This window comes from Tenrec ecaudatus, chromosome 7, assembly GCF_050624435.1.
Source record: "Tenrec ecaudatus isolate mTenEca1 chromosome 7, mTenEca1.hap1, whole genome shotgun sequence".
Classification (NCBI taxonomy): domain Eukaryota; kingdom Metazoa; phylum Chordata; class Mammalia; order Afrosoricida; family Tenrecidae; genus Tenrec; species Tenrec ecaudatus.
The window spans coordinates 135,777,534-135,787,611 of record NC_134536.1 but is presented as its reverse complement, the minus strand read 5'-3'; positions in this window follow the sequence as shown (position 1 = coordinate 135,787,611).

Sequence of the window (10,078 nt, the reverse complement as noted above, 5' to 3'; positions counted from 1 at the left end):
TTCGGTGTGAATTCTTTCATTGTGCGAAGCCAAGAGCCAAGGTCTTACCCCCTACAGAAAGCTGATAGGAGGAGACCAGGGACAGGGCGTAGGGAGAGGAGGCAGGGAGACAAAAACAAATGGGGGGATTAGCAAGGATAATAATAAAATAAACTTCTCCATAAAAAAACAATCCTCCAGATTCTTTATCCTCAGATCTAAATAGCCTCAGTGTGGGGGGTGGGGAAGGGCAGGAGGAAAAAACTGAAGTAGACGTGGAGTCGTGTGACATACAAGGTTGGAAAGTCATTTGAAACATAGGGGGAAAAATTGTGGATTCCCTTACAAAACCCCACTGTTTCCAGGAATCTAGAGCCATTGCCACGGAGACCATTCCCCAACCTGCTTATATACTCGGCAGGCCGTAACAATGTTTCGTTTCATTTCTTGTATATATCATTGCTAGAAGCTATGCCACTGGTCTTTGGAATGCCAGCAGGGTCACCCATGGTGGACAGGTTTCGACAGAGCTTTCAGACTCAGACAGACTAGGAAGAATGTCCTGACAACATACTTCCCAAAATTAGCCAGGAAAAGCCCTACGAATGACTGCAGGAGATGGCCTGATACAATGCCGGGAAAGGAGTATTGGAGATACTGCAGTGAGGTGCTGGTCTGACAACCCAAATGGCTGGGCGGTCAAGCCCTCCCGTTGAGTCTCGGGACAAAGACGAGGCAGTCTGCTTCTGTAAAGCCGAATTGCCTTGGAAACCTGGCGTAGTTCTATGCTGTCCTATAGGGTCCCCGTGGGATAGACCGGATCATAGTGAGCTACATTGCCTTCCTCATGCCCCCAACCATCAAATGATTTTCGTGGCTACTTCATCACTCTCATGTTGCTACTGTTATGAATCCGGCAACCCCTGTGAAAGGGCCGGTCGACCAGCCCCCCCAAAGGGGTCGTGACCCACAGGTTGAAAACCGCTGTGCTAAAGGATGAGAATTAAGCACTCCCCCAAACTACCAGCCATTCAACAAGACAAGGCTTGCTTCTCCTGAATGAGTTACCATCTCAGAACCCCACGGGGACAGTTCTAGCCTGCCCGGTGGAGTCAGAATTGCCTCGATGGCAGAGAGTTGGTTTTGAGGTTAATATGCAAATCCAAATGCATGTGAATCACGATAGACTTCAGCACACCAACAATTAGGAAGATCATCAGCACCAGGCAACGGGGTGTTCTTTTGGACAGGAAGTCACTTGAGTTCCGGGTGTACCCCCTCCTCTCCCTCCTGCCATGCTTTCTTCATGGGCTTCTAGGTGGGAACAAATGCAGAGTCAAATCAACTAAGGTCTTGGCTTCTCCGGGTAAGAACGAAAGCCGCAGGCAAGCTTCGGAGGCCGCCATGGGTCACACATCCCGAGTTCCTGGTGCAGGTGCCACTGGCAGAAAGGAAAGAGGGGAGGCAGAGGAAGAAAGCCGGTGGGGAGAATGGAGGGAAGGATGTAGCTCTTTGATGGGAGACCCAGGCTGGATGTGCAGGGGGCTCCCCGCAGCCGCTGACGTACCAACTCTCCCCAAGGAAATTCAGATCTCACTGCTGTCCAGTCATGGCCGGCTCATGGCAACCCAACAGGCCAGGGTGGAACTGCCTCTGTGGGTTTTTTCCGAGACTGTACCTCTTTACCGGAGTCAAAAGCTTCATCTTTCTCTGGAGGAACGGCTGGTGTTTTCGAACAACCAACCTTGTGGTTAGCAGTCCCACACGTAACCCCTAGGCCACAGGAAAAGATGAGAGGGCTTCAGAAAGGTCATAGGAAAATGGGATGAAAAGAGAATGGGATCCCCCCCCCCCAGCTCTGGCTCCCTGGCTCCCATGGAGGTGTGGAAAGTCAGTCGGGGTGGGACAAAGACCGCCAGGGAGCAGGGCCAGGGACTCTGCAGGAGCCCCGTCTTGTGTTTCCCGAGCCGCTGTGGACGACCGACCACAAGAAAGGTACACAGCTGTCTGGAGATCAAAGGAGCCTGGCTGGGTGCCCCGCTCTGGGTGCCTCCTACAAAGGCCTGACCCCATTCCTAGGCTCTGGCTTGGTCTTGCTGGCTCCCTTCCAGAGCCGCCCTGCACAGGCCCCTTCCCCCTGACTCTGCCGAGGGGGGCCCTTCTCTTCCCCCAGAAACCCCATCCCTCCCGTGCCCCCTCCCCCAGCCTCTGGGAGCATGTCGCCTGCCTGCCTGCATATTTGAGGTTATTTCCACCCTGCGCCACCCTCTCTATTCCTCGGCTCCCAGGATGGCTCCCTTGGCCCACACCTGACATCCGCTTCTGGTGCCCTTGAGCCTTTCCTGAGTCGTAGGGTGAGTGCCAGGGCCTGGCATAGTCTCGCCCAACCGCTGACAAGATCAACCTTGAAACCAGATCGCTCACCTGCTGAAGAAGAAAGAGCCGCGTGTGTTCCTCACAGACATCCTCCCTGCCTACCACATCAGGACGGACGCACATGTTCTATCTTGGCTTTCAGCCGTCTTGGTGGTTCTCAGAGCCGTCCTTCTACCGGGGCTGGACCCTGACCTGGAAGGCTGGGTCGGTGTCTCGGAATTCCTCACAGAGCCACACTGCCTCTTAAAAATGACCTTCCGTGGACAGGCAATAACATATAGGCGCATGCAGACCACAAAGGGTTGGGGCAGGCAATGTACGGGAAGCTTCCTGGAACTACTGCACATGTGTCTGAGGAAGGGCGACAGTTCCCCTGAGACATGGCACCCATGCCTGCTGGAGTGGACGAGGCCAGTTCCTCGAAGCCCTCCCAGAAGAACCCAGTCCATCTGGACTCCCAGGGACCCCATAGGACTCAGGAGAATGGCTCCCGAGGATTTCTAAGGCTGTAAATCTTTACAGGAGCAGACAGCCTCATCTTTCTTCAGAGGAGTGGTTCGTGGGCTTGATCCTCTGACCTTGGGATTAGCAGGTGAACCCTCTGTGCCACCAGGTCTCATCCAACGGTGAGACCTCCAGTAGAAGGACAGAGGGGGAAATTCTGACTGCTTGGGGGGGGGGGCGGGGGCAGGTGGGACTAGTATTTTTTTTTCCAGCTTCCTCACTCCAAATTGGAGACTGCCAACCTGGCACCCACCCCCTCTTACTGGCACAGCTGTTGTGGCCACTACCCACCCAGTGACCAACCAGTGCCCTGCTCTTCCAGGACCTCCCAAAGGAGGGAGAAGGCTGGGTGAGGTGGGGAGTAGGGGTGGGTGACGCTCGTTGGGGAAATGGGGAATGGAGTAGATGGAGAAAGTGCACCAGCCGCTGACACAGGCTTCAGCCTGAGTCTCCCTGGAGCCAGCAAGCATCTTTATTCATGGCCCATCAAGCTTAAGAGGCCAAGGTTGGGGGGCAGGAGGGGGCAGGGAGGCAGTGTGGGAAGAATACTCTAGACCATTATGCATATCAATATCCCCCCATCACCACAGGAGATTAGCACTATCATTATCTCCATTTTACAGATGAGGAAAGTCCACTGGCCCAAGACTCATCACTTACTTAGGTTTGATCAAAGAAGCAGAACCACCAGAAGTGATAAAGAAGATATCAAAAACCAAACTCACTGCTTTGGAGTCCCCTATGACTCATGGTGACCCTGTCGGACAGAGTAGAATGGCCTCTGTGGGTCTCTGAGACTGTCCATCTTGACGGGACTAGAAAGCCTCGTTTTTCTCCCTTGAACTGGAAAATGCACCCCGCCATCAAGTTGAGTCAGACTCAGGGCGGCCCTACAATACGGGGTAGAACTACCCCTGTGGGTTGCAGAGACTAACTTTCTATGGGAGTAGAGAGCCTCCTCTTTCTCATGAGGAGTGGCAGGTGGTTTTGAACTGCTGACCTTCTGGTAGCAGGTTACCATGCATACCAACTCTGCCACCAGGGCTCCCAGCGGCTCTGTGATAGGGCTGCTTAAAGAGTTAAAGCCTGGGCTTGGCGCTGCATTCTGAAGTCAGCAGCAAAGGCAGCTGGGAAAGGAGGATGGATGTGGCGCGTGGGGACAGGGGACTGGCGGGGAAGGAGAGCAAGGGTGAGCTGACCCAGTGAGGATGGGCTGAGAGCCTCAAGGATGAATGGGAACCAGAGATGGAACCCCAAACAAGGATGAGATACCACCTCACCCCAGTGCTGAGACAAATGTTACAAAAACAAACAGAGCCCACAAGCAATAACAAATCCTGGAGGAGTTGGGGGAAGATTGGGCCCTCCTACTCTGTGGGGCGGGCGCGGGGGGGGGGGGCCTAGACAACATGCCACCACTGTGGAAAGCAGTATGGTGCGGCCTCAAACCATTGGGAATAGAAATACCATGTGGCCTACGTGTTTGGGCCGGGTCCTGACCACGCAGCCCCTTCCCCCAGCCTCTCAGAAAGACGGGTGAGCTGCTGGACTGTGCAGTCCCTGCCTCCAGCAGTCCAAGGAGCTTATCTCTCCGGGCAGGGTTCACACAGCCCCTTGTCCCTGCCTCTCAAGGCCAGAGCTGGACTGTGCAGCCTCTCCCCCCACATTCCAAGAAGCTGGTCTGTGAAGGACTCAGACAGACCAGCTGCAGCACCAGGAAGCCTCCCTTCTCCTTATTGGAGCAAGCACCAGCGGCTCTCTTCACCTCATTTGCATATTTCCCTGACCCAAATCCTACAAATATCCCACTGTCCCATAGACAGGCTCTATTTCCTTGACCTAACTTGTTGGGTCTCAGAACCCACCCTGGAAGCTCAAGATGCTCCTGTCCCTTTCTCTGCTCTCCCTTCCCTCCCGGGAGCTCTTCCTCTCAATGAAATCTTTCTCAACTTCACACTCCTGGCTAAATTCTATCTCCGTTCTGTACCTCGTCCATTCACCTCTCAGTAGGAACCCCTTTACTTGGTCTATTACCTTAAAGAAATAAGAGCTGTCGCAGGAGCAGATATAGGATTGCCCACGGTCACAGAAGCACTGTTCACAGCAGGAAAAAAAAAAAGGGGGAAACCATGTAAATGCCCATCGGTGGGAAGACTGGACCAATAAGCTTCGGAGCATCCACGACAGAGCACTCCATGCGGGAAAGCATCAGGGCGGGCCTATGAAACACTTCAGGACAGGGATGAGCCCGGACGGCACCATGCCCAGGGCCATTAGTCCATCACAAAAGGTCAACTGTGCAAGACCATTGTTCTTTTACAAATCCCGGAAAGATTTTTATGCTAAAAGAAACAGGCTTAGACAGGGTTGAGAGGAGCAAGGGCGTGGGGGCAGGGGAAGTCACAGGCTAGAGGTTTAGACGGGTTAACTTGGGTGAAGGGAAAGATCATTCCCAGCCAGAGGGAGCTGGGCGGAAAGATGGAGACAGGGGAGGCATCGGGAAGCTGGAAGAGCTGTGGAATACAGAACTGATGGTCTGCTCAGTAAGCCTCAGCCTGATTCGCCAAAAAAAAGGTAAAAGCAAAAACAATCCCCTGGCTTGGAGGAGGCAGGTGCCTGCGGGGGAAATCGATGCTTGGCCATGCAGCTAAATAGGAATCTGCCCCAGGGGTTGGACAAGCTAACGAAGGGGCATCGCGGAGATCCTGCAGATCTGTACAGCACGTGCGATCTGGCTGTATGGTCACAGGTGCGCGGGTACAGCCTGCAGGGTCAGTGCGGTGCGGAGCCTGGATCTCCCAGAGCTGGGCATGCGTAGAGAAGGAACCCTGGGAAGGTCAGCCAGGACCAGCCATGCAGGCTCTTGTGCCACACTTGGGAGTTTGGGGTTCTTTCTGTGGCGTGGTGCTGTGGACCTTAAAGGCAGTGCCGAGTTGGAGGCAAAGGTGGGGCACGCTTCCCTCCAACCCCCCGTGATGTCCTAGGGGCGCTGGACAAACTTGGAGGGCGGGGACAGTGAGGAACCACAGTTAGGGATATAGCCTGTAAACATCTCAACTCCTCCTTCCAGGGCAGCTGTAGTTCTTGGGGTATCTATGTTGTCTTTGGGCTGGGGCATCAGATGGCCTCGTGTGGGGCCGCCTACTGCCATGGGAGGGACAAGTCTTGCTGTTCAGGCCTAGACCTTGGCCCAGGTGCTGGCGGCTGGGGGTAGGAAATCCTCTAGGACTGAAAAGGTAACGTGTGTTCACTGCACATGCCTCCAACACCCTTCTGTGTGCCCCACCTGGGACCAGCCAGGAAGCACCTGTGCAGTGCCTGCCTCTGCACAATCTGGGGGAGGTGCAGAGGAGCTGGGCACTGCAGTGGTGGGGAGGAGCCGCTGTAAGTACCCAGGCAGCGTCCAGCAGAGAGGCTACCCCAGACCTTGGGAGGATGTCTGACAAGAAAGGGTATTTATGAATGAATCCCTTCAGATCTCTAGATGCTTTTAAAAAATAATCAGTATTTATTATTTAAATCTTCCTAAAAATGATGGCAGGAAGCAATTTGCAAAAATATGCATCGCTTACTGTCAAATTTATGATTTACTTAAAGACTACCCAATCTTTCTCAAATTTAGCAAACTAGAAACAACTGAACAAAACAACACTATCCCACAAATCAAGCCTCTCGATTTAATCCCCAACTGACAGGAAAGGCAGCACAGCCCTGCAATTGTGAGAGTCCACCCTTGGGGCTTTCAGGGTCCGCAGGCCCTGTCCTCAGCAAATGCATTTCCCTGGGAAAACAAAGGGGAGGAGGGGACCTGGGAATGAGAATTTAAAAACAATCCATTGTAATGTGTGGACCTTATCATTCTCCTGCTGGTGGTTTCAAACTGCCAACCTTGTGGTTAGCAGCTGAATGTGTAACCAGTACACCACCAGGGCTCCTACGTGGGCCACAAGGACCTTATACTTGAATAGCCCTACTCAGTCATTTGGAGTCCTAGTGATCCTGTCAGGTAAGCTTTAGCCTATGAGACAGTTAAAGTTTATTGTGCCAACCTGGCCGATAAACACATGTGGGGTTAATTGAAGGACAGAGGAATAAATGGTTCGGTAAGCCTCACCTTTTGAATTCCCGGGTCTCTTGCTTTCTGATGGTCGGACCAGGGTGCAGCTGCCTTAGCCAGTTCCCTACTTCAGCTGGCAAGGCTCACTTCCTGCAAGACATCCCCAAGGAGAAGCTGCATGGACCTACCCCGATGCAGCCCTGGGTGCTGGAGCACCTGTGTGGAGACCCCTGTCAGCGCTGAGTTGCTAACATGCTCACTGATTTGACTTTCCTCCTACAGTTGGTATCATTGCATCTGTTTTGTGAGATGGAGGAGGACTTTGTGGATTGGTGTTGGACATATGGGTTAATGGGCTAATGTTGGATTTGTGGGCTTGGGCAGCACTGGGTTGGGATGTTTTCTTGATATGCACTTGCCCTTTATATAAAACTCTCTCTTATACATATAAGTTTCTGTGGATTTGTTTCTCTAATGTACCCCGATGAGCACAGCCTACTAATTGCAAGGTCAGCTGCTCAGACTCACCAGCTGCTCGGAGAGGAAAGATGAGGCTCTCTGTGCCTGTCAAGACGTCCAGCCTTGGAAGCCCTATATTCAGGGTTGTTATAAGTTGGAAATGACTTGATGGCAGTGAGACATTTGGTGGAATGACAAAGATGACGAGTAGAAGGCTGCATGACGCCATTCACTACCCTTCATCTGGCAAAGGAGGCAGCTGTTTGCTGAAGCAATTAGCTACACATTCTGTCTCCTCCTCCTCCTCCAATTCCTTCTTCCTCTGTTGTGTCAGCACATAAAGACCAATTGTTCCATCCTGGATGGCTGCTGGCAAGCGTTGAAGATGCCAGGCATCACGCACCAAGCTAAAATGCAGGACAGAGGCACAGGGTTAGTGCTTAGTGTTTCTGTTCTTCCTAGTTAATGAAGTACATGAACTAGGATGGCCCATGAAACCATGAAACCCAAGAGCTAACCCCCCTGAAGCGTTTGGCTACACACAGCAACCTCAGCAGCTGCCCTTGATTTTTGTCATTGCTGTAGAGGCATCGATCACACAACTTTCTCCAATTCAGCTTACCACAGGGTTCCAGTTCACTGACAGCAGATCCAGTCCTCGGCCATGCGATGCCACCCTTCTCCAAGGTGATCTTCCCATCGCTGTCACCCCCTCCCTCTCTGCCTTCATCCCACCCCTGCGAACCACAAACCACCTTTGGCCCCTACACATCTGTCTTTGCCTGTCCTTTGGGGTAAACGAGGTTGCCCTTTTGTGATTGGCTTGTTGCTCTCTGCGTACCATCTTCACGCTCCGTCTGCACCGTAGCGACTACCAAGATTTCATTTATCTGACTGGCTGAGCAGCATTCTGTGACATGCTCAGACCACATTTTGTTTATCCACTTGTCTCTTGATGGCATTTAGGTTATTTTCCACCTTTTGGCTATGGTGACGAGTGCCACAGTGAATGGCCATTGGTGTGCAAAATTTAAAACTCTGGAGAGCCAAGGGACATTATCAAGAGAGTCCAAACATAGTCCCCATTCCATGAAGGGTGATGTACGCATGCATTCAAGAGCAGTTCATGGTGATGGTGGAACAACACATGGGGCATGTTTCATGTCGCTGAACCACACATGGGAGATGGTTGAAGCAGCACCTTTTGGTACCTATACATTTGCCACAATAAAAAATATGGTGAGAAAAATATAATCTACGAGTTGGTAGAAGAGATTTAATCTCTAGAGGATAAGGGTTTGATATCTAGAATATATAAAGAGCCGTTACAAGTCAACCACAACAAAATTAACCCAATTTTAAAATGCACAAAGGACTTAAGCCTTTCTCCAGAGAAAGGTCTCGAATCACAGGAAGAGATACTGGAAAATTCAAAACAGAGCCACGCTGAGACACCACGTCATAGCCACTAGGAGGGTCATCATGAAAAGAACAAGTGTTGGTGAGGGTGTGGGCGTTGTCGGTGGGATGTAAGTGGCACAACAGCTGTGGACAGCAGTGTGTTGGCTCCTGACTGAGCCGCATGCAGGATGACTCCACGGCTCAGACTGCTAGGTCTCGATCCGGAATCACCGAAGGCAGAAATGCACACTGATCCCTGGTGTACGCCAAGCTCATTGTGGTATCATTCTCAGCTACTCACAAAGGCGCCCACCCCCATCAACAGATGAATGAATAAACCCAATTATGAAAGATTATTCTGCTAGAGGGAGCCCTGGTGGCATAGTGGTTACGCATTGGGCTGCGATCCCCAAGGTCAGCAGTTTGAAACCACCAGGCACTCCAACGGAGAAAGATGGGACTTTTTACTCCCGTCAAGAGTGACCATCTTGGGGCAGTTCTGCTCTGTCCTGAGGGTCATTACACCATGGGGGTACTTCTACCCTGTCCCACAGGGTTGCCATGAGTCACACAGGACTGGATGGCAGTGAGTCTGGGTTTTCAGGAGAAAGAGCATTCGGGTGTGCACGGTTACATGAAGAGCGCTTGATGACAATATTTGGAGTGAAATAAGCCAGACACCCGGACAAACCCGGTCCAGTCCTCCTACTTGTGACATCTAGGGAGGCATAGCCGTGGAAACAAAGGGGTAGTGTTTGCTGCAGGCTGGAGGGAGGGGGAGTTTTAAAAGTAAAGAGGAAAATGAACAAACGGGAGGAAAACGAGAAAGATTGTGGCCGAGGCTGGAGGGCTCAGGTGTCTGGTGGAAGAAATGTCTCAGGTAGCACTCTGAGGGAACCAGGCTGTTGGCCGTGTGAGACCAGAGGGGCCCACGATGGCTGCAGTGTGCGCTGTGCCCGGCGCTTCCAGCCCCACGACAACGAGGAGGGCTCAGTCGGGACACTGCTGGACAGAGAACGGTCACAACAGAGAGCCTTTCTCAGGATGCAACCAGAACCCAGTGTGAGGGGCCACCTGCAGGGCCCACGGGACTTGAATGGGGCAAACAGAGGCGGTAGCCATTGCTCGGGAAGAGTCGAGATGCACTCCAGTGACAGGAGGCCAGGTGGGACGGGAGGCGTCAGGCAGAGACCACCCAGTGGGCCAGGAGTAGAAAGAATATGGGCTCCCAGCTAAGCCCTTGCTGGAATTGTAAGAGACCCATCTTTGCTCTGGAAAGCTGACTTCTCTAGTGCTTTTCCT